At 43.4% G+C, this 17,328-nt stretch overlaps 1 long non-coding RNA gene across 1 annotated transcript in view; it reads left to right on the forward strand.

The window, feature by feature from the left end:
- Window positions 1-231: 231 nt before the first annotated feature.
- The window catches only part of LOC128626629 (uncharacterized), a 55,558-nt gene continuing 38,461 nt past the window's right edge, over window positions 232-17,328 (forward strand). Inside the window, exon 1 of the long non-coding RNA XR_008390616.1 lies at window positions 232-332. This is a non-coding gene — a long non-coding RNA (uncharacterized LOC128626629). The remainder of the gene's footprint in view (window positions 333-17,328) is intronic.

The following is a 17,328-nucleotide window of genomic DNA, read 5'->3' on the forward strand; positions in this document are numbered from 1 at the left end:
GATACCACTACAGCCCAGAATGCTGAAGTTAGAAAGAACAGTTGGCAAGGGTTGGCAGGGGTGTGGAACGACTGGAATCCTCACGCACTGCGGGTGGGGATGTGAAATGGTACCGTCACTTTGGAAAACTCCTTGATGGCACCCACTAAGGCGAATCACGCGCTTGCGCACCGCCCCCCCCCCCGCCCACCCACCAACTCGGCTAAGATATGGAAAGCTGAGCGTGAACCTCGAGTACCCTAAGAAAACGTTCTAGGGAAATTCCAATAGGACAGAGAGTTTGGTCACGAGCAGACGCTTCCCCGAGCAGCCGGGGTGGGGAGAGGTCCATGGTAAGTCCCCCGTGTTCACTCTGCGAAAGCGGGCGGCCTGGGTGGCGGAACGCGTCTCCGTAGCAGCGCCTGGTGCAGGACTCTGTCAGCCTGGGAAATTGCTCTGCTTTACCCAGAGGGGAGCAGGGCGATTAGCTTAATACAGAAGGGACAGAGTTGCCTTTAGATGAACTCCTCGCTTGCATTTGACCTGCCCTTACCTGGCCCGGTGCTGGGGTTCAGAGAATCCCGATATTCCTGGTTGGTGAGCGCTTCAGGAGCTCTCCCCCACCCGGGCCACCAACCCGCTGTAAGGGGCGCTACCAGGTCCTCGCTCGCGGCCGAGGGCCGGAGGGAGGAGCAGACCAGCGCCGGCACCCGGCTTCCCGTGGCCTCCCTACTCGGCCCCGGGGGTGGCGGGCACACGGCCGGGCGCGGTGGAGGGGTCTTCCGCATCCCTCCTGGCCGCCTCTGCAGGGCTCTTCCCGGGCTCCCCGAGGGGCGCTGCGGGCTGGGACAGTGGGCGCTGTCCCGTTACCTGTGGCAACCTCTACCTCGCGGGAAGCTGAGCCCCCACAGCCCAGCCCAGTGCCCCGCGGCTCCTCCCGGAGCAAGAATGGGTCACACCAGGGGACAGGAGCCAAGGTTCCGCGTCTTGGGGAGCGGTGGGGACGCGACCAGGTGCGAACTAGGGACGGGGCTGGAGGGAAGCTGGGTGGGATCCGTGCGCCCCACGGTTCTGTGCCCTGCGCGGCGCGCAGCAGCCTGGCTCCAGGTTCCCAGCCGCCGGGGAGACCCGGTTGGCGGGAACGCTGGCTGGAGCGGGCGCGCCCCCTTCCGCCCGCCAGGCTCGCGGGGCGCGCGGCCCTCCGCTGCCGCGGCCGCCTCCCCCTGCGCCCCTGAGCCGCAGTCTCCGCCGCGGCTCCTGGAGCGGCTCTGGCGCCCCAGTGCGGACCGTGCGCCGCCGCCGCGGCCGTCGGGAGGGACTGTGCTCACGGAGACGCCCGCAGCGGCCCCAGAGGCCCGGGAGGAGCCGGACGCAGGTGAGCGGGCGCGGTGGCCCGGCTGCTCCCGGGGCTGCGGGGTCAGCCGGCCGAGATGCTGAGGCCGGCGCAGGGTGCTGGTCCTGCTTCGGGGCGATAGGACAAAACTCACGTCTCGAACTCGCTGCGCCCAGCTGCCTACGGGCCCCTCACTCGTCCTGGGGGTTCCTCCACCGCGTTTGCGAGGCTACGACCCCGTGGGAAGGACACGCTTCTCCCCCAAACTTCACTCAGCGGTTGCTTTGCGCTGTGCACTGCGCTAAGTCTTCACGTCCGCCGGTACCGCGCAACGGAGGCAGGTGATGCTCCCTTTATTGGAATCGACTTGCTGGCGGCCTCGAGAGGCCCCGGCGCTGAGGACCCCTCCAGCCCCGGGCAGAGCTGCCCGGCACCTCCAACCCCAGCCTCCCCAGGAGCGAGGCTTTCCCAAGTTCCGCTGTTCCCTCCTCAGTGTGAGTTGGGTTCCATTCAGCAAATTTCACTTTCTACCTCCGTGCCTCCCTCTCTTTCTCTTTCTTTCTTTTTCAGTCACCAGGTGTTGGGTTCGGCGGCAAGGAAGCAAAAATGACCAAGACCCTGACCCTGCCTTCAGGGCGCGTACAGTTTAGGTCCCTGGGCTGACTTTGCGGGTATCTATCTGCCTTTCAGCCGCTTATTTCCGCTGGGACTTACCCTGAAGTTGGGGAACTGACCTTCATCTTGGTTACTCCGAGGTGCTACTTCCCTGTTTGAATCCTGTAGGATGTCTCTCTACTTTTACAGGATAAAGTCTTAACACTTCAAAGCTGACTTAGCCTCACTCCTCTCCAGCCACATCCGCCTTTAGTTTCGGCTGAATCCATGAACTGTGGCGCCTAGTCCTGGTGTCTTGTCTCAAACTGGTCATCTGCTCGAATTCCTTTTATCCGCCTTAGCCACCCCATGTGGTTTAACTTCTTTTTCTTTTTGAAGATGTTATTTATTAGAGAGAGGGGAAGGGAGGAAGAAGAGAGGGAGAGAAACATCGACATGAGACAGAAACATCATTGATGGCCTCTCGCACATGCCCTGGCCCGCAATCCATGTATGTGCCCTGACAGGGAAGCCAGCCAGTGACCTGGTGGATCGACGCCCGGACACCTGAGCCACATGAGTCAGGGCCTCGTTTACCCAGCGTTGTATCTTTGGAGATATAAAGACCCTATTCTCCAAATACAGTCGCATTCTGAGGTCCTGGGGTTAGAACTTCAACATACGAGTTTCTGGGAAATTCAGTTCTGCCCCGTAACACTTGCCAATACTTTGCTGTATAGATCTGGATAGTTTTTTTTATTTTTAGTTAGTTATTTTATTTTTAGACAGGGGAAGGGAGGAAGAAAGAGAGGGAAAGAAACATCACTATGTGGTTGCCTCTCATGCGCCCCCTGCTGGGGCCCTGGCCTGCAACCCAGGCGGGTTCCCAGAACCTGACCTTTTGGTTTGCAGGCCAGCACTCAGTCCACTGAGCCACACCAGCCATGGCTAATCTGAATAGTTTTAAGAACTAATTTAATAGTTGTAAATGGTATTGTGTCATTAACCTGTATTGACACGTCTCTCTCCCTCATTAGCCCATAGTTCTGAAAGCTGAGTCCTTTGTTTTATTGAGCTTTGCAGCCACACGGGGCAACACACAGTTGGAATTTGGTCAATTCTTGTCATTCGAATTACATTCTTAAATCAACTAAAAAACAGTGGTTTAGTGGGTTCTGTAGACTTGGCTGGTGAGAATTCTTATTACTAAAATACATTCTTTCAATTTGTTTTTATTAATTTCAAGTTTCATAAGGTATACAGCAGTCATCCATGTAACTAATTGTCTGTCTTGACTATTCAGCTCTCTGCTTTTTTCTTCTTTTCCTGTGAGTCTCTGAAAAGCACTTCCCTGGTTTTTAGATCCCATGCGAGGTGGGGACACAGCAAGCCAACAACAACACCAGCCTAACTTGCTTTGTTTTTAGTTCCTCCAAAGGTGTGAGTCAGTTGAGTAAAATGAAAGTTGAAAATGAACTCACAGATTGTTGTCTAATTAGAAAAGACACTCGGTCTAAGTGTTAAGCATTTGCTTTTGCATACTCTTTAACGACTTTAGGAATGACATGTTTTTATAAAATTTTGAATTTAGTCGTAAATATACAGGTTCTAATTAGAAAGAAACAACTGTCCATCAGAACATTTCCACCCTCGCTGATGTGGCTCAGTGGATTCAGTGTTGGCCTGTGAACCAAAGGGTCACCAGTTTGATTCCCAGTCAGGGCACATGCCTGGGTGGCTGACCTGGTCCCCAGTAGGGGGTGAGCAAGAGGCAACTACACATTAACATTTCTCTCCCACTCTTTCTCCATCCCTTCCCCTCTCTCTAAAAATAAATAAATAATAAAATCCTTTTAAAAAACTTCCCTGCCGATTTCTCTTCCTGGATGTTCTAGTGGGGAATGAGCTCTCTCCTGGACTGTGTGCCTGGTATGTAATCATTATCTTAATTCTCCAATTAGAATGTGAGCTCCAAGAAGACAGTCTTTATGACTTCGTAGCCCTATACATACATACTTGTGTCCTATACATACATAGCAGATACTCTTCAAAAGTTTGCATGAATTACCCTGCTTGTTCTCCACCATCTTCCTGTGACTCCTAACAAGAAGAAAAAATTGAAAATCCCAAACATAGGATTTACATGGAAACTTTGCCAAGTAGCAATATCTCATCTCTCTTTCTCTCTCAGAGGCTGGAAAAGGAAGGTTTCTTTTCAGTCCTGAAAAGGTTTGACTTGCGTCCGAAGGAGCAATAGCTGGACGATTTCCTGAAGAGATGCCACCTTATAAAGAGCACAACAGGCATGAATTATTTGGATGTCCCCAGGAACATCCAGGATTGCAGGGAGGAAGGGATCACACACAAAGTCCTCTCCCAGCCTGTGCACAGGCTGCAGAACATCCATATTGTTATTGTGATTTTCCTGATCCACTAAGTCCTGCCAGACCACTAATGAACTCTCAGGGAGGCTCAGCTTTTCAGAGGCCCCTGCTTCATGGGGCAGCGCCTCCCCACAGACCTTGTATAAATGGACAAATGGCAGATGGGCCCGTAGAGCATCTGTGAGGACCAGATCTTGGCCTCCAACCCATTCTCTCTACCAAAGGCAAGGAGGCCTTCCTACATTCGAATCCAATCAAATCTGGTCTTTGGGAACAAAGCTGCTAGAGGATGAAGCTACTCTGTGTTGTGACTGAAATTACTAGTATCATTATCAGAATGACTTTCGTATAAGAACCGATTTGCCTTCCCTGGCTGAGGAGGTTGCTGGGGTGTGTGGAAGGTTGTGGGAGTGCCCACTGGGCATGACTCACCTCCCCCTGACCAACTCCTTAATTTTACCAGTGCCACACTTTATTTTTAGCTCTGGCCTTCTGCAGCACTTGACCTTTCGCCTGGATAAAGTAATGCGCTGTGGAGCTCAGACCCACAGCCTCCCCTGTTTCATGAAACATATGGGGTATATTATTAGGTTATGGATTTTTTGGAAGCCTGCGATCTAGAATGGTCTTTTGGGACAAAATAAAGCTGTTTATATTCACACACACACACACCCTTTTGGTAGCATTATCTTGCACATTATCTTGCACTTTTACAAAATATTTCTTGTGCCATCTGCTGCAAGAAATTAGTATAATCTTAACACTAGGGAAAATATTCTTACAATGTGGATAAGGATCACATACCACACCATACAATCTGCTTGTTTTAGAGTAAATTTAGAACAAAGCTTCTGAAGAAGAACGAAAAAACGTAGAAACAAGCTTCCAGTATAGAAGAGTAGTTAAATAAATCATAAAATATTCATCTGATGAAACACCACGAAGCCGTTAAAAATGATTACCAACATTTTTTTAATAAGCTGGGATGATGCTAATGGGATAGCAAATGAAAACACGCAAGTCCAAAATGATCGGCACCACATGAGCTGGCTCGGCCTTCGCTCGCCTCACCTAGCCCGCCGCCTCCGCCACCTAGATGCGCCCCCCTAACCAGGGGCGAGACCCACCACCCCCTGCGTTCTCCACACTGAAGCCGGAGAGGTCTTCCTAGGTTAGAATTCAGCCGCGTCCCCTGCACACCAGCGCTCTGCGAGGACTCGCTGCCGCCTTCAGGAGAATGTCCGGGCTCTGCAGCCCCGGGCTGTCCCCTTATTATAAGAGCTCCTGGCCCTTTACTGTAATTGCTGATGTCCTTGCCCATGAGAACTGCCTCATGCGCACTATTTGGGTCCCAGCGGACAGTACCATGGGGTAGGCTTTCCTGTACTGTTGAACAGTAGGCAACACATTGGGCAGACACGCATCAGCTGGTTCGTGAGAATTTTCTCTAAGTGACTGAATTTGGGATGGTTTTAAATGTCCTCTTTACTCTTAAACCGAAACAAATCTTTCATTGTGGCAAAAGGCTCACCATCGAATTGGCCATCTTAAATTTTGAGTGCACAGTTCAGTAGTGTTAAGTATATTCACACTGTCGTGTAAGAGATCTCCAGAAATGTTTCACCTTGGAATCCTGAAACTCTACCGGCTCTAAGCCCAGTCCTTCTCCTTTCTCCCACGAGACCCGTGTAACTACTTAACGCCATCTGTTTCCATGATTTTGACTACTTTATATACTTCATGTGATAGCAATCACGCAGTATGTATCCTTTTATGACTTATTTTGCTAAGCATAATGTCCTCAAGGTTTATCCATGTTGAAATGGATTTTTGATATGAACTCTATAACTTCTATAATGCCCCCCAAAAGAAGAAGAAGAAGAAGAATCATCACAGGAACTAGCAGTGACTCTAGACTTGATCTGGACCAGTTTTCCATGAACTTTATTCACTTTTTCTAGATGAGAAATTTAGAAATCAAAAAGTACTTTGTCTCAGGTAAAGGGTGAAATAATGCAGATTTGACCCAGGAAATAAAAACAAGTAGTAGAGGTAAATGTTTAGCTCTTTCATGCAAGTCGCAGCAGTTTCTATGCTTTTATTTTCTGCTCAGCATTAGCTGCTTTAAAATAATTTTGTTTTCTAGCATTTCAGTTCAGATTTGAAGTAAACAAATCTGCTTGCTGCTTTCTTTGTTCAGAAGGTACAAAGCACTTCTCTTTACTAGAAATCTCATTTCTTCGATTTTGTTCGTATAATGCAATCCACAGGAGGTAGAGATTTCCATTCTGGGCATGAGGATATGGGCAGGAAATAAATGATTCTTTAAGCTTACGGGAGAGTCTGATTCTTGAGCCACACAGCTCAAACAGGGCTGGAGTCAATTATAAGAGATGTTTTATTTGGTTCAGCTGCCTGCTGGTACATAGCATTCTCTCATAGTGTGAAATAGAAAGATCAGAAATTAGTTTATCGAATAATTGCCAAAGAAGACCATCTTGTTCTCGGTCCCCAAAACTACTTTAGGCGTTCAACTAACCTGTATTGAGTCCCCTGTGAACCTTGTTGTCATTTAGAGACACACTTAAGACACAGTTTCCGAGTTTGTGAAAAAGAAAAAGAAAAAGAACCGGTGGGTTAAGGCTAAGAGCTCTTAGAAGCTGTGTAGTCAAATCCCCTCATGCTGTGTATGAGAAGCCGAAGTTTAGAGCAGGATCCAGAGTCAAAGAGCTACCGGGTAACGTGCGAGAACTTGAGCTGCCTGCTCTGACCTCCAGGCCCAGGATGATGCCCCAGCCTCCCAACCGCACGTGGGCTTTGTGTGAAGAGGGACACAGAGAATCTCACTCAGCTCGCTTCTTATTAATGTTTTACTTTTTTTCATAATTTACTTGTCAGCGTGATTTTCAGTCTTGTCTTACTATCTGCTCTCATTTTCAATCACGAGAGGAAAGCGGGAGATTTCTAGCCCAGAGGGATTTCGAATAATAGCTCGACAGTGCGCTCCTTCCAGCACTGAGGGGTGACTTGTCTGCCCTCCAAGCAGACCAGTAAGGCAACAAGCCTCAGCTGAGACCAGGCCCAGGGATGCGAATTGCACGCACCTTGGTTTCGTGAACGCAGGACTGACTCCCACCTGGGGAGGGGCCTTTCCCATGGTGCTTTCGGTTTTGTTTATGACTAAAAGGTAGAAGTTCTCTGCTGTGTAAGTGTGAGGTGATGGCACCTTTTCACAGTCTTTCTAATACAGAGACAACATCTTATATGGTAGGATTTGGGAGAGTCCCAAGTGTTTTACTGTGATTCATCCATAGCACACTCTTAAAACACTGAAAATAACCACACAAATTGTTAAGTGGTAGACCACTTTGTAGTTTGTACTACTTTATGACTTTATAAGCGTTTAGGACTGATATGAAATTTAGTGGATAGAGGAACAATTAGTGATTGCAATTCTCTGAAATGTAGGGAAAAATTGTATCATGGTGATACTTTGTTCTGTAGGGTTCTGAGAGATCAAATAATATTCTTTGGATAAAAAGTTACCCCAAACTATAATGCAAAATATTCGCAGTAAGGGGGGACACGTTTGCACCTATGTAAGTTAATGTAAGGACGTGCGTGCTGTTAACATTTGTCCACTGTCGCCCTGTAACACGCACTATAGATTTAGACACTCGGTGAAGTGATACAAGCCACTGACCCGGCTTCATGCGGCCGAGGCCCTGTCCCCTTCAGCAGCCCCCCAAGGGAGGCTGCGGTTTCAGAATCACCCAAAGTGTCCCTTTCCATTTTGCAGGAAGTATTTCCTGTGCATTGCTCCCTTAACACAGACGGTCAGAGGATCTGGGGTTTTCAAGGGTCATAGTCACCAGGGTGACTTCATAAGACACCGGGTACCCCCCAGGTCCCTATTTTCTGAACTGCCCACTCCAGGGGCACCAATCTCCTCACTGATGACCAGAGGAGGGGGTCCCACCTCAGTGGAAAACCACCAGCCACATGAACGTGGGTGAGGTAGCAGCCAGAAGTGAATGACTGAGAGTTTCGTAATCAAAGTCTCATTCAGCAGAATAGCTTGTGATTCCGGATCTACTCAGAAGAAGAGGATGGAATTCTTTATTCTTGGAGGTGTAGTTTACATGCTTTGTTTAACATCATTGGAAGCTAAAAATCTGTCACTTCAACTAAACCATCATTTTGCCCTCGCAGGACCCTGGCACATAAGTGAATGCGGCGCGGTGTAACCACAGAATTAAATTATGCTGATGTACATGGATGTCAGTTTAACATGGAGAGACAGGACCTGAATGCCGGGAATGGCTCCTCATTCCTTTGGGGTCATTATTCAGACACGTTCAGTAATTTATGTGTCTTCCAGGGACTTTAAATGAGAGGAACAGAGCAAGAGGGATGCTGGATTCCCAACTCCATACCCTCTTTTTATGCCAAGACAGGAAGTGATAATTTTCATGTTACATTTTTTCTAGAGTCTGTAATGAGAGAACAGCCAGCTCCGCCTTCACTTTAACTGGAACTGAAGTCATCCAGGCATATTAGTTTCAGTCTGACTTTCTTTGGCTCTTGACCACTTTCAAGTCGGCATTTAATCAAGGCTGATGTTCCACTTCGGTTTTCATCTTCATTTCTATATTGGTTACTGTCCCCTGTTACAGGGGTTATGAAACTCTCCATTATTCACAGTGTCGATTAAACTGAGGCTATTTTGAGCCCAGACATGATAGGCACTGCTGTTAAAGTGACAGGGAGTTCAGGAATCAGCTGTAGTCTGGTTTGCATGTCATCCATAACTCCGAAGATTGTGAAGCAGCATCATGAAAATGTATTTTCTTTTCTGCCTGTTTCAAGTTATCTAGGACTGCAGCAGGAGAACACACATATGAGTTCAACTCTCTTATGCTAGAGGTGGGGCCATTTCAAAGGTTCTATTATCTTATGATTCTGAGGAGTCCTTGAATGGTTTTGAAGAAGTTAGAAATATAGCTACTGGATTCACTATGACAAAGTCCATATTTCTTTGGGGTTTTTTTGCTTCTTTTTGACAGAAACATTGATAAATTAAAACATCATTAAGCAACAAGAATTTCAAAAAGCCATTGAAAGCAGGTAATACGAATTTACATGTGCTTTTTCAATAAAGAGCTATAAATACTAGAGTCGGTGCTGATTCCACTTTTCCCCAGTGCACATAAATAGATCAAAAAATATTTTCTGTTTCTCTACAACAAAGTGGCAGAGGCAAGTTTTACTTACATTTACAAAAGATAACTGTATGAATTATCACCCTAAGATCTTCTGAAATTAGTTGATCTTAGGTGAGAGGTTTTAGATATTTCGCTGTCCAGTAAAAAACTACCAACAATAACTTCCTGGCTTTAAATGATGATATTCAGAATTAATTATTCTATTGCCTTCTCTGTATTCATATGTCCTGTAACCAAATTACTCGCCTCCCTGATTACGTGTTTCAGGAACAGTTCATCACCCTTCCCTGGAAAAGGGAAAGAGTTTTATTCCTGCCTCCAGACCATAGAAATGTCTCAGAAAGCCACCAGGTGGCAGAGTCTCCTTGGATTAGACTGAACACTGCATATATATTTTTTTCCTACTGTGAGCCAAATGTGGTTTATAGCGAATGTGAGGGGCCATCAGACCTCTCACTCAGGCACCCTGAAAATAATTTTGAAAACACATGCACACTCCACAGACCTGTATATTCATGTATAAAATTGTTCAACAAATGTTCAGGTAACTAAAGAGATATCACTTCTGATATACTGTAAACGCTAGACTTTTAAATGAAAATTGTTAATAGCATTCTTTTTTTTTAAGATTTTATTTATTTATCTTTAGAGGGGAAGGGAAGGAGAGAGGGAGAGAAATATCAATGTATGGTTGCCTCTTGTGTGTCCCCTGCTGGGAACTGGTCTGCAACCCAGGCATGTGCCCTGACTGGGAATCGAACTATGGTTGCTTGGTTCCCAGGCCCGTGCTCAATCCACTGAGCTACACCAGCCAGGGGAATAGCATTCTTTTAAATGAATCTAATTGAATAGAAAACAGTACAGAGATTTGATAGCCACCATCATCTGTTTTTAAAAATTGCAAAATAAGCTTATTATTGATAGTTGGATACTTTACATCACTCCTTTTCCTCCTTGAACACTTGCTTTCTATTTTATTTCCTCTATAGAATGGTATACTAATATAAAATGTTGCATGCTTAAAACCTTTGCTCACCCATTATTCTTCTCTGCAACAGAGTGTGTGTATAAATGAGATTAAATGTTTTGTATTTCCTGGGACTGTAAGGTTCTAACTCTCAAATTTTTATAAATCTAAATTGCTAATACATGTTAGTATATAATTCTAAATTTGCCCAGTATACAGTTATTATTTCATTAATTTGGAAAATCCTGAAAAACATAAAAAGAAAAATGACCTTTAATCATGCCACTTAAATAATATTTATAGAGAATAGTACTTGTATATGGCAACCCCTCTTTTGCTCACCAATTTGTCTAGATAATTTCTGTTAAGTAGTTGATACTCACTCTTTCATGTTTTTTCTAAGTTTATAAAATTTGCAGCACAAAATAGTAAGGTGCTTTCAATATTGCCTTTTTAAGAAATTCTTTCCTGGTGTTCCATTGGGAGTGTGTGTGTCTGTAAATATATACACATGCACACAAAAATTTTTAAATCCCATTTAAAAAAAATCATCCTGATTGAGACATGATATTGCCAAAATTCAGAGCTAGCCCCTTGGGAGTTTAGGAAACTGCAGAGTTAGCGAGAGAACAGTTCCCCACAAGACTGCCCTCACTTCCTATGCCAATTGCATGTTCTCGGATGTTCCCCAAACCACTCACAGGTGATTTGACCATTTGCTGGCGGGACTCACAGAAAATACCAAAAGCTGTTAGACTCTCAGTTATGGTTTATTACAGGGAAAGACTACAGGTTAAAATCAGCCAAGGGAGGAAGTGCACAGTGCAGAAACCAGGAAAGAGACAAGTGCAAAGCTTCCATTGTCTGTTCCCCAGGAGGTCTTGGATGTGTGTTCTCTTAGTGTCTCTGTGGAACAGATGGAGTATGGCCAACCAGGGGAGTCTGCCTGAGCCTCGTTACTGAGTCTCATTAAGGTTCCAGGACTTAGGCGTGGTTGCTTAGGTGGCTGATCCCAGTCTTCAGCCCCTCCAGCCAGCTGATACTGAGTGACCCAAAGCCTGCACCTCGTATCACATTGTGGGTCTGCCCCCACCCTGTGTATTATTTGCTGTGTCTGGCTTCACATCTACACCACACTGTTAGGCTATCGGCATAATCCATGGCCCCCAGGTAAACAAAGACATTTCAAAGACCTTACCTCTCAAAGGCTGAAGGCGAAGGTCGAACCCCTTTGGGAGCAAGGTTAAATTCTTTACTATACAGATACACATACATAGAATAAAATGCATCCGTTTGAAGTGTATGTTTCAATGAGTTTCGGTAAATGTATACGTCTGTGTAGCTATCACCAAAATCAAGACAAAAGACATTTCCATCATCCCGGAAAGTTCCCTCATGTTCCCTTGTCGTCATCTGCCCTCTGCCCTTGATTTCCCCCGTTTAGAATTTTGTATACATATCCAATGAAATCTCACAGTATGTATTTCTTGGTGTGTGTCTTCTTTCATTCAGCATGTTTTTGAGCTTATAGTGTGTCAGTAGTTGGCTAGTGCTGAGTAGTATTCCACACTCTGTCTATGCTACAGTTCATCCATCCGTTCACCTGTTAATGAACGTTCGGGCTGTTCCCAGTTTGCTGCTGGTCTTTGTATGTATAGCTCTTTCTGTAGACTACGTTTCCCCTTTTGAGGGTTAAATACCTAGCAGGAGAATTGTTGGTTCGATGATAAGCATTTACTTTATAAGATGCCACCAGACTGTTTTCCAAAATGGTTGTAATATTTCCTACCAACAATGTATGAGAATTCAATGGCCCATAACCACCTCCAGCACTTGGTGTTGTGAGTCTTTCTGATTTTAGTCATTTTAATAGGTGTATAGAGTAATTACTCATTATGGCTTTAATTTGCATTTTCCTGATGACTTAGGATGTTGGACATTATTTTACGAGTTTATTGGCCATTCATACATATATCCTCTTTTGTAAATCTTATCAAATCTTTTACTTGGGTTGGCTGTACTCTTATTTCTGTGTTAGGTGGGTTCTTCACATGTTTTAGATGTAAGTCCTTTTCTAGACATATATGTTTGTGGCTTGCTTTTCTATTTATCAGTGATATCTTTTGAACAGTAGAAGTTTTAATTTTGATGAAACTGAAAAAATACCACATTTTAGTGCTGGTACTATGTTTACACCACATAGTGCTATGAACTCCCAAATATTTTTATGGCTATTTTGTTGTCACCCCCAAATTATACATGTTATCCAACTGACAACTGATGAAATTCAGGGAAGTTCCTACTTACTAAGCCTTTTAAAAATGAAGCAAGTTAGTATTAATAGTAATATTACACGGTGTCCCACATGCCATGGTTAACAAAGTCTTTTTTGGGTGGAAAGGGTGGGTATTTTCTGAGGATTAGGTATTAATTCTGCCTCCCTTTCTCTTTTTTTCTGGACATAGCATACATCTAGAGACCATTCAGGAAACCTAACAGTAATAACACTGGTACATTTTTAGACTGTTGCATTCCACACAGGGAGGTAAAATAATTAAAACTCATGGTGGCTCTGTGAGATAGCTATTTTTGTTCTCATTATCCAGAAATTCAGATGAGGAAAGTGAGGCCCAGGAAAATTAAGTGTCCTGACCCAGACTGCACAATCAGGAAGCTGCCGAACTTGGATTCCAAGCAAGTCTGTCACCTGTAAAACTCACACTCTTCATTAACACTCACTGCACATTCTGGACTCATTTTAAATATAGTAAATGTAGGTTTTGGCAAGTCGTGGAAAGAGCAGGAGCTGGGGAGAGGGGATGTAGAAAAGAGATTTTGCAGGGGCTGCTCATGCCCCAAGGTTCTAACCCCCTAAACAGATGGGATTTCTTTATAGCTGGTTCAGAGAGTCAAGCCAAATTGGACCAACATAAATACAAATTGGTAGCCTAACAACCACTTTAGATAATCTAATCAGTTGATCTACTAAGAATAATCTAATCTAATCAGATTATTCAGAATACCACTTGCCTCCACCAGCTTTCCATAAGATCCTCCTTTTGATAAAGAATATTAGAGAGTGCCTGCCTTAAACATTGATTATGTGAAGGCTTGCTCTGTAATTTTACATGTAAACAATACTTTGGTTGCACTACTTACTGTCAGATCTCCTCATTAAAGCCAGGTAGTTATTTGGAACTTTATCCTAGTGATTAATGCTACCTACACTTGACTCCCTTCTGAAATCTTTAGTACACTGTTGTTTTCCAATTTTGCGGATGTGGAATTCCCTTGGTTTCCTTAAGCTGTCAGTTTGGGACATTGGCTGTTATACATTACGAGTTGCACGTTCTACGAGGGCCTTTCCTTCTACTTGATGGCCTGGGTCTCTGTCATTTGTACAGCAAAGACACAATGCTCAGTAGAATCATTAAATTATAATCTAATCAGTGATATGGTATCCACTATTGCATAGTTCTACTGAAGACTCTACTGAGTCTTTGGGTTTTCTTTTATTATAGTTATGTTACATTTGAAAATTCAAATCATCTTGATTATTCAGACCAAGATGAGTTATGAAACTGTGTATGATCTGTTAGAAGTTACACACTTATTAATAAAAAGACAAATTAACATTTCCCCTTTCTTTAAGATTCAAAGGCCAAAAGAATAATTTAGTTTTAGAATGCACTGGTATGGTATTAAAATGAATTGAGGAAGGAAGAACCAAATTAGAGAGGAAGGGACAGTAATATCTCCTTAGCCACAGGCTGTTTTCAACAGAAAAGAAGAACCCTTATATATAGGCCAAGGCTGTATTTTTTAAATTGGAAAAAGAGTCATGAGAGTTAAAATAGAATTTCTCAGCCTTTTCTCCTAAATTCCTAAAATGTTTCTTATTTTTTTAACCTGAAATACACTAAAACACCTTTCCGCTGAAGAGTTCGGTGTCATGTCCAGATTTCTTCTCATCAGCCTATAATCTACTACCTGATTACTACAAGGTAATTGGCATCAAAGTTCCATCAATACTAATGTTGGAATATTCAAATACAGAGAGACTAAGACATTGGCCCAGAGGCAGTAACACATTGAGTTGGTTTATATATTTGGTTTTCCTGAACAACTTAGAATTACTTTAATTTTTTAAAAAAGTACCTAGCTTATTATCAGATAGGAATTTAGTCTCTCTATAAAGTTTTCATGCTCATTTTAATGTTGCCACTTAGAATTAAGGCATTGGTAAACATGAAAACATTCCAGAGAATGTCTCATATATAACATTTTTTGAGCAACATTTAAAAAAATTAGGATAAAAAAATCACAACATCTGTGTCTTTCTCCCTCTCTGCATCCAACCTCCTGCCCCCAAAAAGCTGGGCTGAAAAAAGGTCTCATTGGAGGTAAATATATTTTTTAGACTAATTCATGAGAAGGATGGGTAGGTATGGCAGGAAAAAACAGAAATGAGTTATAGACATGAAAAAGGAAATCAGTTAAAATATAGTATATGTATGTACTAAAAAAGGAAAAGACACTTATAAAATAATAAACTGTTTCTTTGGAATCTTATGCTCAATGCATTTTTTACACTTCCATCTTACAATATTCTGTGAGTTAAGTGGACAGTTAATAGCCTTCTTGATATTTGGCAAATAAGATCACAAAGAGGTAAAATAAATTAGCTCTGAGCCTGCAGCTGAAGCAGCAAGAGAACCTGCGCCTTGTACTTTGCCCACCCCTACTTTGCCTGTGGCACTCTGCCTAAGGGATGGAGAGAGCCACCACCTAGGCGTTAGCCTGACCACCACATAGGGGTTAGCTGGGCCAGCTGAGAAGGGGCCATGACAAAGAATAGCTTAGGCATCACGCCACATCAGGCAAAGAAAGTGAACAACTAATGAGTAAGAAGAGTCAAGTGATATTGATCGGTGGCTCCCCAGGGTTGAATTCAAAACATGTTCTGCTGTCTCCTGGATGCCAAGATTTGACAGAAAGGGCAAAGGACAGCTCGAACAATGTGGGGTGGGCAGCTGAAATCTCCATTCATTGTTGTTCACGTGGGAATGGAGTGCTCGGAATGAGGGAGATCTTGACAAGGCTCCCTGCCTGTCGCAGCCTCTTGTTTCTTATCAGAAACGTAATACTCAGGGCCTCTTTCTCTTCACCACTGGGGTTGGAAAGAGCTTGGGGAAAGCACACTGGTAGCAGAGGGGAGAGATTTTGTATAGGCAGACCTTTGTCCTTAATGAGAAGAAAATGGGAGAATGAAAAGAGAGGATTCAAAAGGAGAGGACAAGACTTAACTATCAGAAAAATACTTCAGAAAATAGGCTAAATGAAAAAGAAATAACATGTTTTTGGGTCACTAGAAAGCACCAAGTTGGGGGGTGGGTGGGAGGTTTGTAGTGGAAAAAATAAAGGATGGTTCAAGAAACTAAATTGTAAGAAGACACAAGCAATCTGTACTTTAGAAAGTGGTTGGTTTTATAAATGGTACATACACACAATGGGATACCATATAGACTTTAAAAAAGTATACAAATATTAGCACAGATATCCAAGATTGATTTAGTGAAAAGTGACAGAATGTTTTCAAATGTAATTTTATTTCAAAATAATAATTCATGTTCACCTATACGGAAAATCATCTGGAGGATGAAGCATCAAGCAGCCAAAGGTAGTTACTTCTGGGGGACAGAGAGAGCAATTATTGTGGAAGGGGGTTATGTTTTACATTATACATTTTTGTGTACTCAAAACTTTTTTTGTAAAACTCAATTTCCATTGTACATTGGGAAAAATAACAAATATAGAAATAAGTTATGTCACAAAGAAGAAACAATACATATAAAGTAGAAAAACAAAAATTTTATTTATCATAAAACTTAACATTGAAGTAATTTGTACAGAGGTGTGTATATATCTAAGACTATAGCTACAATTATGCCTCCCATCTTTATCTAGTCGATGGCAATCCCAAAGTAAGTTTTATCTTCATTTTGAAATGCTTGTTAGTTTAAAATGCACCCAGTTGTTGAGTAGTGGGCCTGGTGGGTACAGAGGCCTGTGGGTGACCTGAGCCAAGCAGACTCAGGGGAGCTGGGAAGGAGGCTGCTTTGTTGACTTTGAACAGGTGATGGTCTTGAATGTGTTCTTTATTGTACTGTACTTGCTCTAAAATAGAATATTGAGCATAATCCATAACAACAACACATCTTACCTATTAAGGTAACTAGTATTTTTCCAGTGATTAAATATTTTCTTCAAATTCTCGAATTATTCCCTTCAGCTCTTCTGCTATATTTTGTCAATCTCATAAAACATTTTTACTTACTTTTAATTTAAAGACAGCCCTTCCCACAAGAGAATTACAAAGCACTAAGCAGAAAGAGAGAACAAGAAAATTTTACAAAAATATTAAAATACACTTAACAGAATATTTTAGGTCCGATTTTTAGGAAACAGCAGGATTTGGTAGCCAGCTAGACCGCAATTGTCAATCGCCACAGATGGATCCTAAATTTTGAATGAACTAGATTAAGTAATGAGTCATGGAAGTTAGGATATTCAACCACTGGGCATTTAGAAAACCCCCGATGTGAAATCCGACTGAGAATCTGTCTGGTGCACTGTCCAATCTCAGTCACAGCCACACCAAAACAGATTGAGAAAGAAAATGTGCGAATCCTTTGGGTTCAAAATGACCCAGACGCTGTATCGCCATGTGTTTGCACGCTGCATTCACATCCATTTAATGGGAGTTCTATTTAATAGGGTTTCCTGCAATAGTCCACTCACAGAAGGCTGGAGCTCTGTCCCAAATTAATGCAAGCATGAAATGAT

The sequence above is a fragment of the Artibeus jamaicensis genome, unplaced genomic scaffold (assembly GCF_021234435.1).
Source record: "Artibeus jamaicensis isolate MK-2021 breed Jamaican fruit bat unplaced genomic scaffold, CSHL_Jam_final scaffold_833, whole genome shotgun sequence".
NCBI classification, from domain to species: Eukaryota; Metazoa; Chordata; class Mammalia; order Chiroptera; family Phyllostomidae; genus Artibeus; species Artibeus jamaicensis.